The sequence below is a fragment of the Ambystoma mexicanum genome, chromosome 8, assembly GCF_040938575.1.
Source record: "Ambystoma mexicanum isolate Mex_15411 chromosome 8, UKY_AmexF1_1, whole genome shotgun sequence".
Classification (NCBI taxonomy): Eukaryota; Metazoa; Chordata; class Amphibia; order Caudata; family Ambystomatidae; genus Ambystoma; species Ambystoma mexicanum.
Window position 1 is genome coordinate 1,177,209,442 of NC_090929.1, and position 18,901 is coordinate 1,177,228,342.

Below are 18,901 nucleotides of genomic sequence, written 5' to 3' on the forward strand. Positions count from 1 at the left end.
ACACATGACAAATCTCATGCAGTACGATATGAAGTTTGCTCAGTTGTCTACATGCTTTCAGGAGAAGATAGATGGATATTGCTAAATGATCTTATTACAAAAGGTGCCTCTTCACATGATATTTCCAAATAGATAACCCAACAAAGTTGTGTTGGAGAAAATGCTGCTGTAAGCTTCCTGCCAATAAAGTTCAGGCACTCTGCTCTTATTTCCTATACGGCATCACGAGAGACCTTGCAATGACATTCCAACGAGCACTGGTAGAATCACCTGCTTCTCTCATGAATTGCCGCTCTATATGTTTAGGTCTGGGAAAGCTCAGCCCTCAGATCCATCTGGGTACTTGTAGATCCCTTGCTGCTAAATTGCCCAGCACCTCTACAACCCCTGTTTTTAGCCCGTTGCTCCCTTGTATCTCTGCTTGCCTCACTGCGTTCTTCCCCCTATGGTTTGTAAAGCACTCGGTTGCGGCCTGAACCTAGGTCCATGATGAATTTATACACTAAAAATAATAATGATTGCCTGCTACAGACATAATGCCGATATGGTGGATTGTCTCGGGCCAGTCTATTATCGTTGTCTGTTCTAGAGTGGAAAGGATCTCTATTTCATATTATACTGGGTAGGGAGCTTGTTTTTTTTTCTTTCATTTCCTCTTAGATGAATATAAATAGATGGTGAATAAAGAAAGAGTTGCAAAATAACGTTTCAGGTGATGTTTCGTAGACATTGAAAACCAGTGCCCAATTTATTTCCCAAAACATTCACTATCGATTTAATCTAAGGATGTATGGCATTGTTCGCTTTAGACTATTCTGATTGCATTGGTACCTGGCATATTGACCCTGGTCACAACATATCACATTGGACACAATGTCGGACAAAAAATTAGGTGGGGCAACATGTTGCTAAAACGTTTCTTTCTTCTAAATGGATAGTTTATCTAGAGGGAGAGCCCACAGGCAGACTGACTTGACTCTCACAATCTATGCATTATTGCATGGATGGGCGGCACGGAAGTGGTAATTGAGATGTGACCTCTTATCTCATGAAGCTCCACACTTGATATCCATCACTGACTCCAAAACATATGAGGCAATGACGTACATCATATTCAGTAAAGTCTTTGACAATGCTCACACTTGATAGCTGAGAGATGCTATTAAGGGTGTGATCAGTGATGAGGTAATGTGTGATGCCAGGTTACCTAGCAGCCCAAGTGATGCATTTTGTGAGCATGTTGCAAAGCAACCACATTTTGAAAAATTCTTGAAGGTTGGAGGTGCTTTGCTGATGAGGTATTCAAGCACAGCTGGAGGTTGGAAAGAACGATTGATGAAGGAAAGATGTAATATTATAGAGTGCAAGCAAGTATGTGTGGGCATTGTTGGGTATTTTGTGGATATTTGGGGCTTTGCGGTATTTTCTTACCGCCAAAATACCTTTAGCAATAATCACTCTCTGTATTCATTTTGGGTCACACTGTAAGAGGATTCAATTCAGCACTACAGCCCAGTTAACGCCTAGTCTAGAATACTGAATGAAAACCCTTATTGATATATCTTTAGGTCCAGTTCATGCGTTCTGGATGACTACCCTTGTATAACACCCCTCTCTTGGAATCCCCCTGACCCCACTGAGCCAAGAAGTAATTCTGTTTTGCAAGTTTAAAAGGTTTATTTGATAAATTAAAATATATATCACACTTTTTAATAAATTAATAATTGAATATCACACTTAATCTGATATGGTAAATATTAACAATGGAGAATCTGGCACTAGCACACTTCTTATAATCACTAATGAGTTGATATGAAATGGATAAGGTAGCACACTGGTAAATAGGAACAAAAGTATAATGTGGTAGAGGTCGCTTTATGTAAGCTCAGGTGGATGCAATATTCAATGAATGCAGTACAGAAAATACGCAATATGATTTCAACCAAACAATGTAATCACTTTTCTCTGGCTATTCACTCCCCCCCTCTTTATGCAATGCAAGGAAATGGGAGGAAGCACACAGTTCTCAGAAATGCAATCAATGTAATCAGTTCAATCCAGCAAGCTTAGACAACAGAAAACAGATAGGAGTTTTGAAATCACAGGCCCAAATGCTTTTACATGTGTTAGCAATGGATGAGAAATATGCTGGAAATGCTGTTAATTCCCTTTCAGAGGTTCAGGATGAGTGGTATCTAGTCAATATTAGTCCAGGCTCACACTAGCAATGATGCAGGAATGATTAGCAGGTTAAACGAATTTCTGGCAAATGAAATCAGGCAGCAGCAGTTTTTTTACATGTGAAGAAATTGCAAATCGCGGTAAAATTCGCGGATGCGTGTTCCGCGATTGCGGTAAAACTATAAGAGGTAGGAATGCGGTTCTAGGTTCCTAGGAAAGCCACGATTCTAAGCTATCAGAGGAAAGTTACTGCAAGTCTCTAGCCCAAACGGTTGCGGAGATATGAGTAATTTAGTAAAGGTCGTTTTTGGTTTTGTAAATTTTAAACGCACACTTTTTCAAAATGACAAGTGACAAATTTTTGCAGCTAGAATGACAGGTGACAGCTAGGAGGCAGTTCTACTTAGGTTAAATAGATTGAATTAGATGAATTTAAACTAAGAGATGTGTTCTGAGTTTTGCTAAGTACTCACAAGAGATTTTGAACAGGAAAGCGACTTGGTCACGGACTTCAGTCTGGTCAGGTCTTTCCGGGTTCTGCTCACAGCGCCTGGCCTCTGGAACTGCTCACAGGGGTCTGGTCTCTGCTAGGCACCGGTTCTTTGGGTCTCTCTGCTCTGGATAGATTGAAGTCTCTAGTTTGGCTTTCTGGAGTTTGATGGAGGTAAGTATGGATTTTTCCGGCAGAGCTTTCAGCGGCAGATGAAAAATGAATCTCTCTATCTGTCCTGTCTGTCTGCTTTTATGTGTTTAGAATGTGGGTGTGTTCTAGCATCACTGACCCTACCTCTCTCTCAGCTTCTAATTGGTCAGCTTTCATTCGTCCCCTTGATTGGGGGAATGAAATGAAGTGTCATCATGATGAGGTCTGTTTATGATACAGAGAACCCACCCCTGTCAACTTTACACACAATCTATATCTGACCTAAAAACATATTTGCACAGGTACACATTTGTTTAAAATTACATATACATGGTGTGGCTGAATTTAGCCATGTCTATGTCCAAATCTGCTCATTCTCGGAGCTTGCATTCAAAGAGTGTACATAATTGACTTTTTAACTGCTTTTCCAATTTCCGACATGGACCCAACTTTACATACATGTGTGCAGGGGGTAGGGACATTAACTGATGAAGTTTCAGATTTTTAACATGCACACATTTAGAGTAATATCCACTTTTCCGCTAAAACCCCCCTGAACATACCACCGGTTCCTACCACGTCTTAAACTGTGGGCAGAAAAATCACAAGAATTATGGTATCATTTATAAAATTTTCACATGTCCGCTCTATGAATTATCCCCCTTTTTATAAAACCATATCCTTGCTGCAGGGGTGTGTCTTTTCAGGTCACATGGTACAGAAACCAGTCTTTCCAGTTTCTGCCAAGCCAGCTTGCTTCTCACAGGCAGTGCTCCTCCCAGCTTCTCCAGGAGGAAGCCACTTTTTACGACGTCTGTAATAAAAAACCTTTGCCTGAGTGGAGAGGGCTTTGTTCACTCTCTGGCAGAGCACAGGAAATTCAATTATCAGATAGATGGCATATCCTTAGCCTGGGCAGCAAAAGGAAGGTTGGCCTGGGAACACAGTGGTGACTCAAGTTTCACTGCTGATGGGTAGTTGCTAGGCAAAATCAAGTTCCTTAAGCCAGACCTTCAGCTAACTTTTTGTTGCTTTTAAAATAACTTGTAATTTTACACATGCAGCTAGAATGCTGATTCTAAGCGCAAAACTATGACATTTCAACAGTTACAAAGGCATGTGACACCAAACATAGGTCACTCATTTAATTTAACATTTTCGATTTTGGTGGTTTTAAATCCAGTTGTAGTTAGGCTTAAGCTGCTGACTCCATAGCATTTTTGTTATAAGCATTGTTTTTGGGCTCTTCATTTCCCAGATTTTGTAGGCACACAAAACTCCATTCTGCCAAATGTCTGCTGGTGTTCAGTGAATATTTTGCACATGTTGCAAGGTTTGAAATAGGCATTTTGCTTGCCTTCAGAAAAACACACAGAGTGGTTTTAAAACGCCGGCTTTTGGATAGTGGTGAGTACTGGTACTGCACCCATTTTTGGGATTTAAGAAATGAATTCCCCACAATTCTAGGTTGCATTTGGCAATCAGCATTGCCATTCCCAATGGTTTCAGACTACTGTGCGGGTAGTCCAATGGTGGTTTTAAAGCGCTTTGAAGCTAACCGGCGCTACTGTTTTTCCTTTGGCAACCCATTTCCCTCATGGCAACCCGGCCTTTCATTCTCGCACTGGTGGGTGGCAAGTGAGGCAACCATTTTGGTGGGCGCACAAACTGCGCAGCTTTCCTGGATTTCGGCGCACATGTGGGTTTTCCGCCATCTTGAATTTCCTAAGCCCACAGCACCAAATGTTGTAGCAGGATAGCTTAAACGTGGGTCAGGACACCCAACAAGTCCCCCCCACGCGACTGCACTTTGGATTTGAGTCGATGGGGAGTCGCGTGCACAAGGGTTTTGACCCATGCACCGGTCTGTCCGCATAATCTTCTTCCTCTTCTGTAGATGACACAGTTCAGCGTTTTCTTCTCCATCCGGTACTGATCGATCGGTTCTCCTCGCCGGTCCTGATGGGAAGATTGGGCGGTACCTCGGGCCCGTTGCGTCTCTGCTCCCGGTCTCCGGATCGTTCTTCTTGGTCATCCTTCATGGTTTCATCTCTCCTAGGATGATAAAGCAAAAGCGGCAATATCTACTCATAGACGTTTTTCCACCACTGTTGAGGTAGTGGGGCAGCATATGCATTTTATCATAACGAAACATTACATTCTTATTTTGAGAAAAAAAAAACAGTATAACTAAGAGACAGTTTCATGCAAATCACAATATTTTAGAGACTAGATGTGGTATGTTTTATGGTTGGAACTGAATTAGTCTGAGACAGTACCCGCTAGGATTCCAGAGGATTCCTCCAGTTGTTGCAGAGTGTGCCTGGGATGGCAACATTTCAACTGGTTTATGTGGACCCACTTGTCTTCCCCCTCTGCCGAACCACCTTTGGGGATGCGGATCTTGTAGGCCACAGGGGAGATCTTATCGACGATCTCAAAGGGTCCCTTCCATGTAGGCAAAAATTTGCGCTGCTTGGCCTGGTTCCTTTGGAAGTTGTATAGATAGACCCGGTCTCCCACCTGATATTCCTTCCTGGAAGTCTTCAGGTCATAGTGGGTCTTCATGCTATCAGCCGATCTTTCTAGATTCCGCTGAGCATAAGCAAAAGCATGTTGAAGGTGTTTCCTTAAATTCTCTACATACTCATGAGTAGTGGAGGCATTTATCAGTGTCTGCTCTTGGGTCCTGTAGAGCAAATGCTGAGGAAGCACCATCTTGCGCCCAGTCATCAACTCAAATGGTGACATTTTGGTTGCAGATGAAGGGGTAGATCTGATAGCCATTAGGACCAGAGGTAATCGGATATCCCAACTTGGCCCAGAATCTGCCACAAACTTCTTTAATATGCTCACAATTGTCCGGTTATATCTCTCTACTGCCCCAGAAGAAGCTGGTCTATAAGCAATATGCAGCTTTCTCTTGACCCCCAGTATCTCCCACATCTTTGTCATTACTTCACTGGTGAAGTGGCTACCTCTGTCTGACTCAATCCTTTGAGGTAGGCCAAAACGGGAAAAGATGTGGTTAATCATCAAGGCAGCTGCAGTTTCTGCCTTGCAATTTGGGGCTGGGAGACATTCCACCCACTTGGTAAACAAGCATGTCACAGTCAACATGTACTTATTCCCCCTAGCCGAGCGAATCACAGGGCCTACAAAGTCGATTTGTAAATCTGACCATGGCAGTGTCATTCCCCTCTTTTGTAAAGGCGCCCGGTGTGTGAGGGATGATGGCTGAAATTGTGCACACACAAGGCAACCCTTCAGGTACTGGTCGAGGTCCTGCCCCATGTGTGGCCAGTATGCAACCTCTCTTAAGATTTCCAATGTTGTGTGAAACCCCCTATGACCGGCAGTGGCCGCATCATGGGCGTGACTTAACATCAGGCTTCGGAATGAGGTAGGAACCACCCACTGATCGTGGCCAGCTTTGGATTTCCTTACCAACAAACCGTCTTGGATCCGGAACATTTTGGGACATTTCATCAACACTCTTAGGTCCTCTTTCCCAATGTAATCGGTATCCGTCAGGGGAAAGTTCTCAGGGTCCTCAAGGTGCTGGTAAAATTTACCAATTATTGGATCCCCCTTCTGAGCAGTAATCAAATCAGCATCAGGGGTCTCCTTACTCCATTGTGCAATTGAGAGGTCGTTGTGAGCATTTGTCTGGGACCTAGTGATGGCAGTGACCTGGATTTCCCCCAACAGGGACTCAATCTCAATTAGATCCCCTTGGATGGCCCCGGTTTTGGCCAGCTGATCAGCTAAGTCATTTCCAGTTTTGTCTGGTCCCTCTACTTTGGAATGACCCTTGATCTTCTTCCAATAGATGGTCATCCCATTCGAGGTGACCAGATCATCAATGTTTTGGATCAACTTCCCATGTTTCAAGGGTTTGTTGTTAGCACATACCATGCCTCTGGTCTTCCAATTAACCAGGTGCTCCACGAACCCGTTCCGTACATAATCCGAATCTGTGATTATGACCAGTTCGTGGAGTTGATGCTGGACAGCAGTGAGGATGGCCTGATGCACAGCCATCAATTCTGCCACCTGACTACTTCGGGGACCAATTTTGTATCCAGCGGAGGGTTCTGGGGACTCATTCACCCATGCATTCCCTACGCCGGCCACCAGTTCTTTCTCCCCGTTGTTGTCGACATGGTAAGAGCATCCATCCACATACACAGTGGGCATTCCCTCACACTTGTCTTCTTCAAAGACTTTGTGGGGGGAATTAAGGTATGCCTCCATGTTGTCCTTTATTTTTAGACTTTCGTCGTCGAGACAGTTTTCTCTGGCACAATCATGCAAGTCAGCCAGACCTTGCGCGAGGGGACTCTTCTTGTTTTGGCCATATCTGACCTCCACAGGAAAGCCTTGCATTGACAGAATCCAGGAAGTAATTCGGGAATTACTCACATTTCCGGCCCGGATTCTGTCACTTTGGAGATATTGCAGAGGCTGGTGTGGAGTCTCCACTATGATGTGTTCCCCCTGGATAAACGGGCGGTAATTCTTCAATGCCCACACCGTTGCCAGGAGTGCCTTCTCACAATCGTTGAATTTTTCCTCCACAGAGGATAAAGTTTTGCTCGCATAGGAGATTACTTTATTGACCTTGTCATGCTTTTGATATAATACTGCCGTCAAGCACGTATTAGAGAACCCCGTCTCCAGGAAGAACTCCTTGTTTCTGACAGGGTAAGCTAGGCAAGGCGCTTGTGAGAGGCTTCTTTTGAGTTGTTTTACTGCCTCGGCTTGTTCTGGACCCCATTCCCACTTGACCCCCCCCTTCAGGAGATGAATCAGGGGTCTGGTGATCTCTGCGTAGCCCTCAATGAACTTTCTGCTGTAATTAGTCAGTCCAAGGAGGCTCCTTAGTTCCCGCAGAGTTGTGGGGTCTTTCAGTTTCTGAAGTGCTTCCACTTTCTTTTCCTGGGGACAGAGACCCTGAGGAGTAATCTCATGCCCCAAGAAATTAACACGGGTTCTACACCACTGTGCTTTCTGAAAGGAAAGTTTTGCTCCGGCGGCCCTCAACTGTGTCAGAACATAACGGATCTCTGCTATGTGTTCCTCCACAGATGAACTTTTGATGAGGACATCATCTACATAAGCCAGGTTACCCCTCGTACCCAGGTCGGGCATGGCCTTATGTAGGAAAATATTGAACTCATTACCGGAGTTAAGGTATCCGAAGGGAGTCCGGGTCCATGTGTACTGCTGGCCCCCAAAGGTAAAAGCCAGCTTGTATTGGTCCTCCCTACTGACAGGCACGGTCCAGTATCCATTGGTCAGGTCTATTGCAGTGAATACCTGTGACCCCTGAATCTGGGCCAGCCCTTGGTCAATGTAGGGAAGAGGCCATCGGGAAGTGTGGACCCGTTTGTTGAGCTCCCTAAGGTCGGCGCAGAGTCTCCACTGGCCGTTTGGCTTCAATATTCCCAGCACCGGATTATTGAAGGTGCTGTGGACTGGACGGATTATTCCCCGGGACTCAAGGTTCTTAATTATTTCAGTAAGGGACTCCATTGATGCGAGAGGCAAGCGATATTGCTTCACAAACACAGGAGTCATGCCAGGGTCCGTGGGGATTGTTGTTGTGTGGATGTCAGTGCGACCACAGTCATATGAGTCTACCGCAAAGAGATCTTGGAAATCCAAGAAAACTTGTTTCAACTTTTGCTTTTGTTCCAGAGTCACACAGGCATCAGCTAGGTTGACTCTCTCTTCCACCATCTGCCTGAAGCCTGGAAAGACTTCTGGTTTGGCTATCTCCGCGGCCTCCTCCAGCTGGGTGGAGAGGTCCCTGGTCAGAGTGCTGATTTGGACCGGAGGCTTCAGGTGGGAAAGGCAGCCCTCATGGACCTGGAAAATCACCTCATCCCTCCTGAAGTCACAGGTCACATCTTCCTTACCATAGGGGCAGGAAGTGTACACCAGGAAGTTCCCCCCATGCCGGGTAAAAATCCTGTCTGGTGTTGTATTGTCCTCACTGTCACTGTCAACACAGTCCTTGGGGATTGGTCCTAACAGTTCATTTACAAGATCAATGGAGAAATGTCGGTCATCAACCGCCATTCCAATAATGGTGCCTGCGGCTAGAGTAATACTCTTTAAGTCGCTGTTATCCACCTCTATTGGAATGGTGTCATGTTCTATGTTGACTAATGGAGTTGGGTTTACCCCCAACCCTTGCTGTTGGAGAGAAGCATTTAGATGTATGTAAGCATCAGGGTTTTTCAACTCTTGTCCCCTTTTAACTTTCACTTCCAGGGAGAATTGTCGGGTCCTTTCTGGGATGGTGACTTCCTCTTTTACCTGAATTTCAACTGCATAAGGTAGCAATTGAGCTGACCTAAATGCTTTTTCTGGATCATCAAAGCCCATGGGATTATCCGCTAATCGGGACCAAGCTTTGAAGTTTATTAGGTCCAAACTAATGGCAAAGCGATTGAGAATGTCACTGCCTAAGTAAAAGGCGGCAGTGACGTCTCGCACGACCCAACAATTGTGGACTATGCTCTTGTTGCCAATGGAGATTTTGAGCATACACCTGCTTGGCAGGAGATGTTTGGAGTCAGGTGCTTCCAGGTCCATTTCCCATTTGTCTATCAGTTTGAAGGTGGGAATGGCTGGATCTTTTGGGAGTTGGCGGAACATGGCTTCGCTGATGAAGCTCTTACCGTTGTTCACACACACTCGAGCGAGAACAGAGTCCTTCCCATCATTTAACTGAACAGGGATGAACAACTGCTCTCCAATTTGCTGAATATCAGCCAGGCTTTGAGCTGATTTCACATCTTTCTGGACTATAGGAGTGGGAGTTTCAGATTGTGGATTGGTATAGAATTTCAGAGTGTTTCCTTCCAGCGTGGAATACCACCTTAAACTGGAAGGAAGGTTGATTTTCAGAAATAGAGAGGACCCCCCATCACCAGTCTGTCGTCCTACTGCTATTACTGTCACGTCTGGAATCTGGTTGTTCTGGAAGTGAAATTCTACTTGGTCAGATTTTTGTTCAACCAGGTGGCATGTGCCGTTTAAACTAACATGGTTGACACTCTGTTTTAATTTTATGGGTCGGCTAGTCTGAGTCCAGAGGACCTTGTTTACGCAATCTATTAGGGGTGACAACCTTCTCAGGAGGTCATTCCCTAGTAAACAAGGGGTGCCCTCTGGGGTCACAACTATGACCGGGTGTTTCAACTTATGTCGCCCGATCTTAATGTCCAAGTCTGCCGTCCCCTCGACGGGAATTTCCTTCCCGTCAAAGTTCTGCAGTTGTCCAGGAAGAGAGGTGAGAGGAATCTGGTAATTCTCTCCCCTTCCTGCATTCAGTTCATCAAAGGCCCTTCTGGACAGAAGGGTAGCTTGAGATCCAGTGTCCACCAGTGCCGAGATTGTACCCTGCCCCTGTACTTGTACCGGGGCATAATATCTTCCCTCCTTCTCCTCAAGGGGGCACAGATAATGTACATTTTTGGACAACTGGTGGGCTAATTTTCTGGTTTTGGACATCGCTAGCGAGGAGATTTGGGCAGAATTCTGTGGAGAGTCTTGGGAATCTGAAAGAAAAAATTTGCAACTGGAGATCAGAGCCATTGTGGGTTCCCCTGGCTCCAGTTCTGGGCCGCCCCCCCCTTTTTGGAGGCAGTCCCCAGTATGGGTTTGAACCAGGGGATTTTCTTGCTGTTGGTTCTGGGATGAGATGGTGGGCGGCGGTAGCTCAGTCTCCACATCTCCCCAGTCTGGATTTGCATCCCTAGGGACCCATTTTTCTTTGGGAGGAGTTCCCCCCTCTCTGAAGGAGAAGATCCTTTTCCCAGGATCCTCTGAGGATCCCTCTCCCTCAAATTGGAAGATCTGTACCTCCTCCTCAAACTGAGTCTGTTTGGGTCTTTTGTTTCTCCTACCCCCCCTCTGCTCCTTAGGAGGCAGACTTTCAGGGGCAAGAGATTTTGTTTCCGGTTCCTGGGTTTCCAGGGGCTGTTTACAAGTGAGGAAGGAAGCTTCCTCCAAGGCTTTACACCCCCCTTCCCTTTGTGCCTCCTCCCTGGGAACCGGTGATTTATCGGGGTGCTGCCCCCGTCATTGTTCTGGAGCACCAGGTCCAGAGTTGGGTGCGTTCTGCACCGGCACGCCCATCTGAGGGTTCTGCTGAGCCCTCAGTATGTGACCCAGATCCCGCGCCATGTTTTGAACCTGGCGCTCTAACTGGGAAACCCGCTCAGGCTGATACGGGGCCCTGTTTTCTCCCCTGGGCTGATCCCGGGAAGGGTAGCTGTCCCTCCTCTGGTAGTACCCCTGGTTGGGAAGATTTTGGTACCCCTCCACCCTTGGCCTCCCCTCTCCCGGATTCAGTGGTCTGGGCTCAGGGAATTGAGGAAAGAAGGATGGATGATTTTGGGGTTGGAAGTCGGGTGGATATCTGGGGAAAAAGTTCTGCCCAGGGTTTGGTAAATTTCTGCCCTCCTGTGGGAAGTTTGGAGGGAAGTTCCCTGGGTTAGGTGCTTGGCTGGATCCCCCCCCTTGGGCTGGAGGAGTCCACACATAACCCAGAATGGGTCTGTTACCTTTGTAGCGAGGACTTACATAGTCAGGAGAGCGAGGGACCCCATTTGTGGGGCTGCCTCCCTGGCTCCCTGTCTGTGACTGGCCCGAGGACCTTCTGGGCCTAGCATTATTAGGTGCAGGTAGGTTTTTAGGCCCCCCCATCTCCAAATCCAAAACGGGGGTGACCTTTACCTCTGCCACCTTGGCAGCAGCAGGGGTGCTGGTGGCTTTGGGGTTTTTCTGGGCATTGCTTTTATTTTCTATGGGCTTCTGCACCTCATAGATCCGGGTAGCCTGTTCAATGACCCAGTCTAAAGATCTTTTCTCGTGAAAATCCCTCAGGAGCTGGGTCATGATATATTTGGGCAAGGCATGAAAAAATGTATTAACGAATTCTCGACTGTCTGTGCGCACCCTTCTTGTGGTCTGTGCGAAAGCACGCTTTAACTCCTGCACAAATTCTTGTGGGGCCTGATCCTCCCCACATTGCAAATTGTAGGCTGCCTTGCGAGCCTCTTGAGGATTTCTGTGAACAGAAAAATGTTTCAGGATGGCCGCCTTATATGTGGACCATCTTAAATGATTTTGATCCTCCAGCCCCGCAAAGAAACTGGAGTATTCCGGGGAGAATGTCCACTTTACATATTGAATACAGCTTTGGCTGTCCTTCAAATGGAAAGTCTCCATCATTTGTTCAAACAACTCTAAGTGCTCCCAAACAGAATACTTAGCGTTCTTATGGTAAGGCGTGATGACGCTCCTGATCGCCTTAATCTGCTTTAAGGGGTCCTTGAGCAAGGCCCTTTTTGCCTTATTGGCCTTTTTGGTTCGGGTAACCCTTGTCCATTCTTCGTCGGACTCAGAGGCACTGCTCCCAGAGGTTCCCGTCTGTTCTTCCAGGTTTTCCCGGATTCTGCGAGCCTGGGAATGGCTGGCAGAATGTGGGGACCTGGTCTCCTGTGTCCTGCGCAGTTCAGAGGTGTCTTCAGATTCCTCCTTGCTGTCAGGATTTGATGGGTACCCCCTCCACTGACCTAACTGGGCAGAGGTTTTCAGGATGCCCTTAATGGGCCTACTCTCCTGGGGTTCCCCACTGAACTGTATTGTACTTGGGTGCCCATACCCGGATGCCCACCCCTCCATTCCTGAGTGGTTCTGGCCTATGAGCCCCATACTCTTAGCTGGATAGTAATCTGCCATCCCTGTGGCCCTGTGCTCATGTGCGCCAGGGAACATGGGGGTGGCAGAGTCCAGGGACTGAGAGGTATGAGGGCCTCTGGTACTAGGGCTCCTGAGGGTATGCTCCGGAGTTTCCATTTCCCAGCGAACCTCATCTCTATCCGCCCCTGCTCCCTGTTGCAATGCAAGAGCCTGCACTTGTGCCTTCAGTTCCTCTGTTAAGGCCTTACTCGACTCTATCAGTTTCTCCTGCATCGCTACCTGTTGCTGGAGCCTATCATTGTGTTGACAGAGGGCCTCATTCTCCCTCTGTGCTTCCTGGTTGGTCCTGGAGAACTGGGCCAGTCTTTGCTGCAGGAGGTTTACCTCCTGGGCAATGTCCCTATTGGCCTGCTCCTTTCTTGCTAGAGCATCTTCCACCCTTCTGGTGTGCTCTAACAAGTTCTGGTGTTCTTTTTGGAGATCACCCAGCCCCTGGAGGGCCAGGTGATTTTCTTCCATTTTTCTTTTTAAATGGCAGACTTCCTGGCCTAAGGCGTCTCTTTCCTGACTAAGAGCCTGCATTTGTGCCGCCAGGTCGTCCCTTTGCCTTTGGAAGGCACCAGCTTTCTGGCGCTCCTGATCAAACTCTGCCTGGGTATCCAGGTCTTTCAGAATTAGTTTGTTGCTCTCTACCTTCACTCTATCTAGATGACTTTGCAGGGTGGCTACCTGCTCCGTGCATGCCCTGTTAAAGTCTAATTGTTGCTCCAGCTTTTTCTGGCTCTGCAGTAAGGAGTCCAAACTGTCTTGGTGCTCCTTCTGCAGGGCCAGAAATCTGGTATCCTGTTCTGACTTTTCCTTTTGCAGCACATCCATATCCTCCTTCATTTTAGTGATGTACAGTCTGCTGTCATTTTCTGACTCCTGGCTCCTCTGCAGCCTCTGCTCAGAAGAGACCAGGTCAGATTGGACCTTCTCTAACACCATCTGTTGCCTATTTGCCAGATTTTGGCTTTCAGCACATCTATCCTGCATGTCTCCCATATATAGGTACAGGTATGCTGCTATCCTAACAATCTTGTCGTGCTCATCTTTGGCCTTAGGAGCCATATATAGTTCACTCAGGGCCACGTGTAATGGACCCTGATCTCTATATATATCTGACCCTGTTTCAGTGACCTGTTGCGTGATGGCCTGCAACCAGACTGTTTGGTCCTGGTGAGTCCATTCACCTCTCACAAATAGTTTGTGTAAGAAGTGCTCTCTGGCTATTTTCATATCTACCAAGGTCGTCATTCTAGAGATTGGTCTCTGTCCTGACTTACGGAAGTTAGTATTTTAGTTTTGCAGAACAGAACTTTTCTTGGAGTGTCCCTTTTGAGGAATGCTTCACAGCGTAATGCAGCGTGGTGATCCGACTGGATGTATGTATCCCGTCAGTTAGCACACTGTATTAATCTGCACAAATGGTAAATCTAACCCAACGTCTCGGCTCGAGCCCCCACTTTGTAAGAGGATTCAATTCAGCACTACAGCCCAGTTAACGCCTAGTCTAGAATACTGAATGAAAACCCTTATTGATATATCTTTAGGTCCAGTTCATGCGTTCTGGATGACTACCCTTGTATAACACCCCTCTCTTGGAATCCCCCTGACCCCACTGAGCCAAGAAGTAATTCTGTTTTGCAAGTTTAAAAGGTTTATTTGATAAATTAAAATATATATCACACTTTTTAATAAATTAATAATTGAATATCACACTTAATCTGATATGGTAAATATTAACAATGGAGAATCTGGCACTAGCACACTTCTTATAATCACTAATGAGTTGATATGAAATGGATAAGGTAGCACACTGGTAAATAGGAACAAAAGTATAATGTGGTAGAGGTCGCTTTATGTAAGCTCAGGTGGATGCAATATTCAATGAATGCAGTACAGAAAATACGCAATATGATTTCAACCAAACAATGTAATCACTTTTCTCTGGCTATTCACTCCCCCCCTCTTTATGCAATGCAAGGAAATGGGAGGAAGCACACAGTTCTCAGAAATGCAATCAATGTAATCAGTTCAATCCAGCAAGCTTAGACAACAGAAAACAGATAGGAGTTTTGAAATCACAGGCCCAAATGCTTTTACATGTGTTAGCAATGGATGAGAAATATGCTGGAAATGCTGTTAATTCCCTTTCAGAGGTTCAGGATGAGTGGTATCTAGTCAATATTAGTCCAGGCTCACACTAGCAATGATGCAGGAATGATTAGCAGGTTAAACGAATTTCTGGCAAATGAAATCAGGCAGCAGCAGTTTTTTTACATGTGAAGAAATTGCAAATCGCGGTAAAATTCGCGGATGCGTGTTCCGCGATTGCGGTAAAACTATAAGAGGTAGGAATGCGGTTCTAGGTTCCTAGGAAAGCCACGATTCTAAGCTATCAGAGGAAAGTTACTGCAAGTCTCTAGCCCAAACGGTTGCGGAGATATGAGTAATTTAGTAAAGGTCGTTTTTGGTTTTGTAAATTTTAAACGCACACTTTTTCAAAATGACAAGTGACAAATTTTTGCAGCTAGAATGACAGGTGACAGCTAGGAGGCAGTTCTACTTAGGTTAAATAGATTGAATTAGATGAATTTAAACTAAGAGATGTGTTCTGAGTTTTGCTAAGTACTCACAAGAGATTTTGAACAGGAAAGCGACTTGGTCACGGACTTCAGTCTGGTCAGGTCTTTCCGGGTTCTGCTCACAGCGCCTGGCCTCTGGAACTGCTCACAGGGGTCTGGTCTCTGCTAGGCACCGGTTCTTTGGGTCTCTCTGCTCTGGATAGATTGAAGTCTCTAGTTTGGCTTTCTGGAGTTTGATGGAGGTAAGTATGGATTTTTCCGGCAGAGCTTTCAGCGGCAGATGAAAAATGAATCTCTCTATCTGTCCTGTCTGTCTGCTTTTATGTGTTTAGAATGTGGGTGTGTTCTAGCATCACTGACCCTACCTCTCTCTCAGCTTCTAATTGGTCAGCTTTCATTCGTCCCCTTGATTGGGGGAATGAAATGAAGTGTCATCATGATGAGGTCTGTTTATGATACAGAGAACCCACCCCTGTCAACTTTACACACAATCTATATCTGACCTAAAAACATATTTGCACAGGTACACATTTGTTTAAAATTACATATACATGGTGTGGCTGAATTTAGCCATGTCTATGTCCAAATCTGCTCATTCTCGGAGCTTGCATTCAAAGAGTGTACATAATTGACTTTTTAACTGCTTTTCCAATTTCCGACATGGACCCAACTTTACATACATGTGTGCAGGGGGTAGGGACATTAACTGATGAAGTTTCAGATTTTTAACATGCACACATTTAGAGTAATATCCACTTTTCCGCTAAAACCCCCCTGAACATACCACCGGTTCCTACCACGTCTTAAACTGTGGGCAGAAAAATCACAAGAATTATGGTATCATTTATAAAATGTTCACATGTCCGCTCTATGAATTATCCCCCTTTTTATAAAACCATATCCTTGCTGCAGGGGTGTGTCTTTTCAGGTCACATGGTACAGAAACCAGTCTTTCCAGTTTCTGCCAAGCCAGCTTGCTTCTCACAGGCAGTGCTCCTCCCAGCTTCTCCAGGAGGAAGCCACTTTTTACGACGTCTGTAATAAAAAACCTTTGCCTGAGTGGAGAGGGCTTTGTTCACTCTCTGGCAGAGCACAGGAAATTCAATTATCAGATAGATGGCATATCCTTAGCCTGGGCAGCAAAAGGAAGGTTGGCCTGGGAACACAGTGGTGACTCAAGTTTCACTGCTGATGGGTAGTTGCTAGGCAAAATCAAGTTCCTTAAGCCAGACCTTCAGCTAACTTTTTGTTGCTTTTAAAATAACTTGTAATTTTACACATGCAGCTAGAATGCTGATTCTAAGCGCAAAACTATGACATTTCAACAGTTACAAAGGCATGTGACACCAAACATAGGTCACTCATTTAATTTAACATTTTCGATTTTGGTGGTTTTAAATCCAGTTGTAGTTAGGCTTAAGCTGCTGACTCCATAGCATTTTTGTTATAAGCATTGTTTTTGGGCTCTTCATTTCCCAGATTTTGTAGGCACACAAAACTCCATTCTGCCAAATGTCTGCTGGTGTTCAGTGAATATTTTGCACATGTTGCAAGGTTTGAAATAGGCATTTTGCTTGCCTTCAGAAAAACACACAGAGTGGTTTTAAAACGCCGGCTTTTGGATAGTGGTGAGTACTGGTACTGCACCCATTTTTGGGATTTAAGAAATGAATTCCCCACAATTCTAGGTTGCATTTGGCAATCAGCATTGCCATTCCCAATGGTTTCAGACTACTGTGCGGGTAGTCCAATGGTGGTTTTAAAGCGCTTTGAAGCTAACCGGCGCTACTGTTTTTCCTTTGGCAACCCATTTCCCTCATGGCAACCCGGCCTTTCATTCTCGCACTGGTGGGTGGCAAGTGAGGCAACCATTTTGGTGGGCGCACAAACTGCGCAGCTTTCCTGGATTTCGGCGCACATGTGGGTTTTCCGCCATCTTGAATTTCCTAAGCCCACAGCACCAAATGTTGTAGCAGGATAGCTTAAACGTGGGTCAGGACACCCAACAACACATAACAATAATACATTGCATTATTTCAGAATTCAGACCTATTTAGATAATGTGCGCGATAATTTGCGTGGTTGGTTGGTATAGTGGTTGGTTTATTTGTGGCCCCAATATCCAACATCCCTTATTTTTTATCTAGATTGTTCTTGATCACTAGAGAGACCTCAGGCCTAAATGTTAGAGATACCACATTTTCAGTGTTAGTGTTGTGTGCCACCATGGGCTATTGTGGTATTTTTATGGTAATTTCCACTACCTTATATACGGTATGGAACTATGTCCAGAGAGTCTCTCTTCCCGTTGGCTCATGTACCTCCAACAAGCTATGCTACAAACAGTCACTCACAACTGTCCATACTGAATATAATCATGCACACATCTGTTTTAAAATGACAATTGCACTGTTTAAAAATCTACCCACGTTTAAACCTTTTCCCATGCAAAATGAAAGAGAGAAATAATACACACTAGCTATCTGTTTTCAGGTATTTTTGTATTATAGAAATTTCCTTTAAACACAGTTTAACCTTTTTTTACAGAAATAAATGAAATGGTACAACATTATTTGTGATAAAATGAACAGAGAGCTGCGAGAATATATTCAATTGGTAACATTAAATATGCTGATAAGGGACTGGGACTCCCTCGAATACACTGACTGAACAGTTTTGCACACTTTCGCACAGCTCCCACACGCTTCTGTAATTACCTTATCTGTTCAGCATGAGTTTTCTCCGGCTATTCTCTTTCTGAATTTGGCTCCCTTGAAGATTAACCCCAGTGAAAACAAGCATCTGCCGTTCTCAAACCGGGGTTATGGCCTGGAATTCTCAGCTTTTGCAGCAGAAATGCTTCAGCCAGGAAACAGGTCCTTCTCCCAGCTCTGCAAGATCTTGATTCCTCTCCCCCTCTCCTCAAGCTTCCCCAGCAAAACTCTAATCACAGCCTCTAGCATGATATATGCTATGACGCTGCTCCAATCAGAATCAATCATGTCATCTCCTCCCTCACTACACAATGGCTCATTTCTACAGTAAAAATTGTAACAAACTGATTTCCTGTTCCTTCGAGCTCTTTGCTTCCTGTAGTTATGTGGACAGAGCAGCAGAGAAAAAAATGAATGTGCGTTAAAAAGTTCACTTTCAGAGTAGACCTAATTCTGCAGTGGAGACACATTTTTATTAGTGGGTTATGTTAAATGAAGTTTTATTAGTCAGGTTAGTTATTAATAAGGTTAGTTATTAATTTTCAAATGTGTCTCTTGCAACATAGGCATTTCAGGTGAAAAATAGTGTGCATTTTGAATGTGCACATGTGTGCTTTTAACTGTAAAAATAGATTTGCATCTTATATGTAAAAATCGTTTTTGATTGAATAGCCTGTCTTTACTTATATGTCCATGTTACTCTGGCAACACATATAGCAATGCACCACACCCATGAGGTGGTGCTGCATCAAAAAAATAATGCTATCTGTGCAGTAGTGCTGTACTTTGTGCTGTAACACGCCAAATATCCTTACAGCATGATGCATTGCTAATGAAGAGCACATGTTTAAATGAACGTGATAATGATACAATGCTGAGACAAATAAACTTTACAGGAAATAAGATTGTTAAGCATGTATTTAAATCCATGAGCTTTATCATCAAATGCCCATCAAAAGACACATTACGCAATAGAGATTCTGTCTTATACTTATTATCACTAACATAAAGCA

General features: G+C 45.0%; 1 protein-coding gene across 4 annotated transcripts in view; it reads left to right on the top strand.

Moving 5' to 3' along the window:
• Positions 1–18,901, top strand: part of PCDH15 (protocadherin related 15) — a 3,978,145-nt gene that overhangs the window by 1,753,460 nt on the left and 2,205,784 nt on the right. The window lies entirely within an intron of this gene.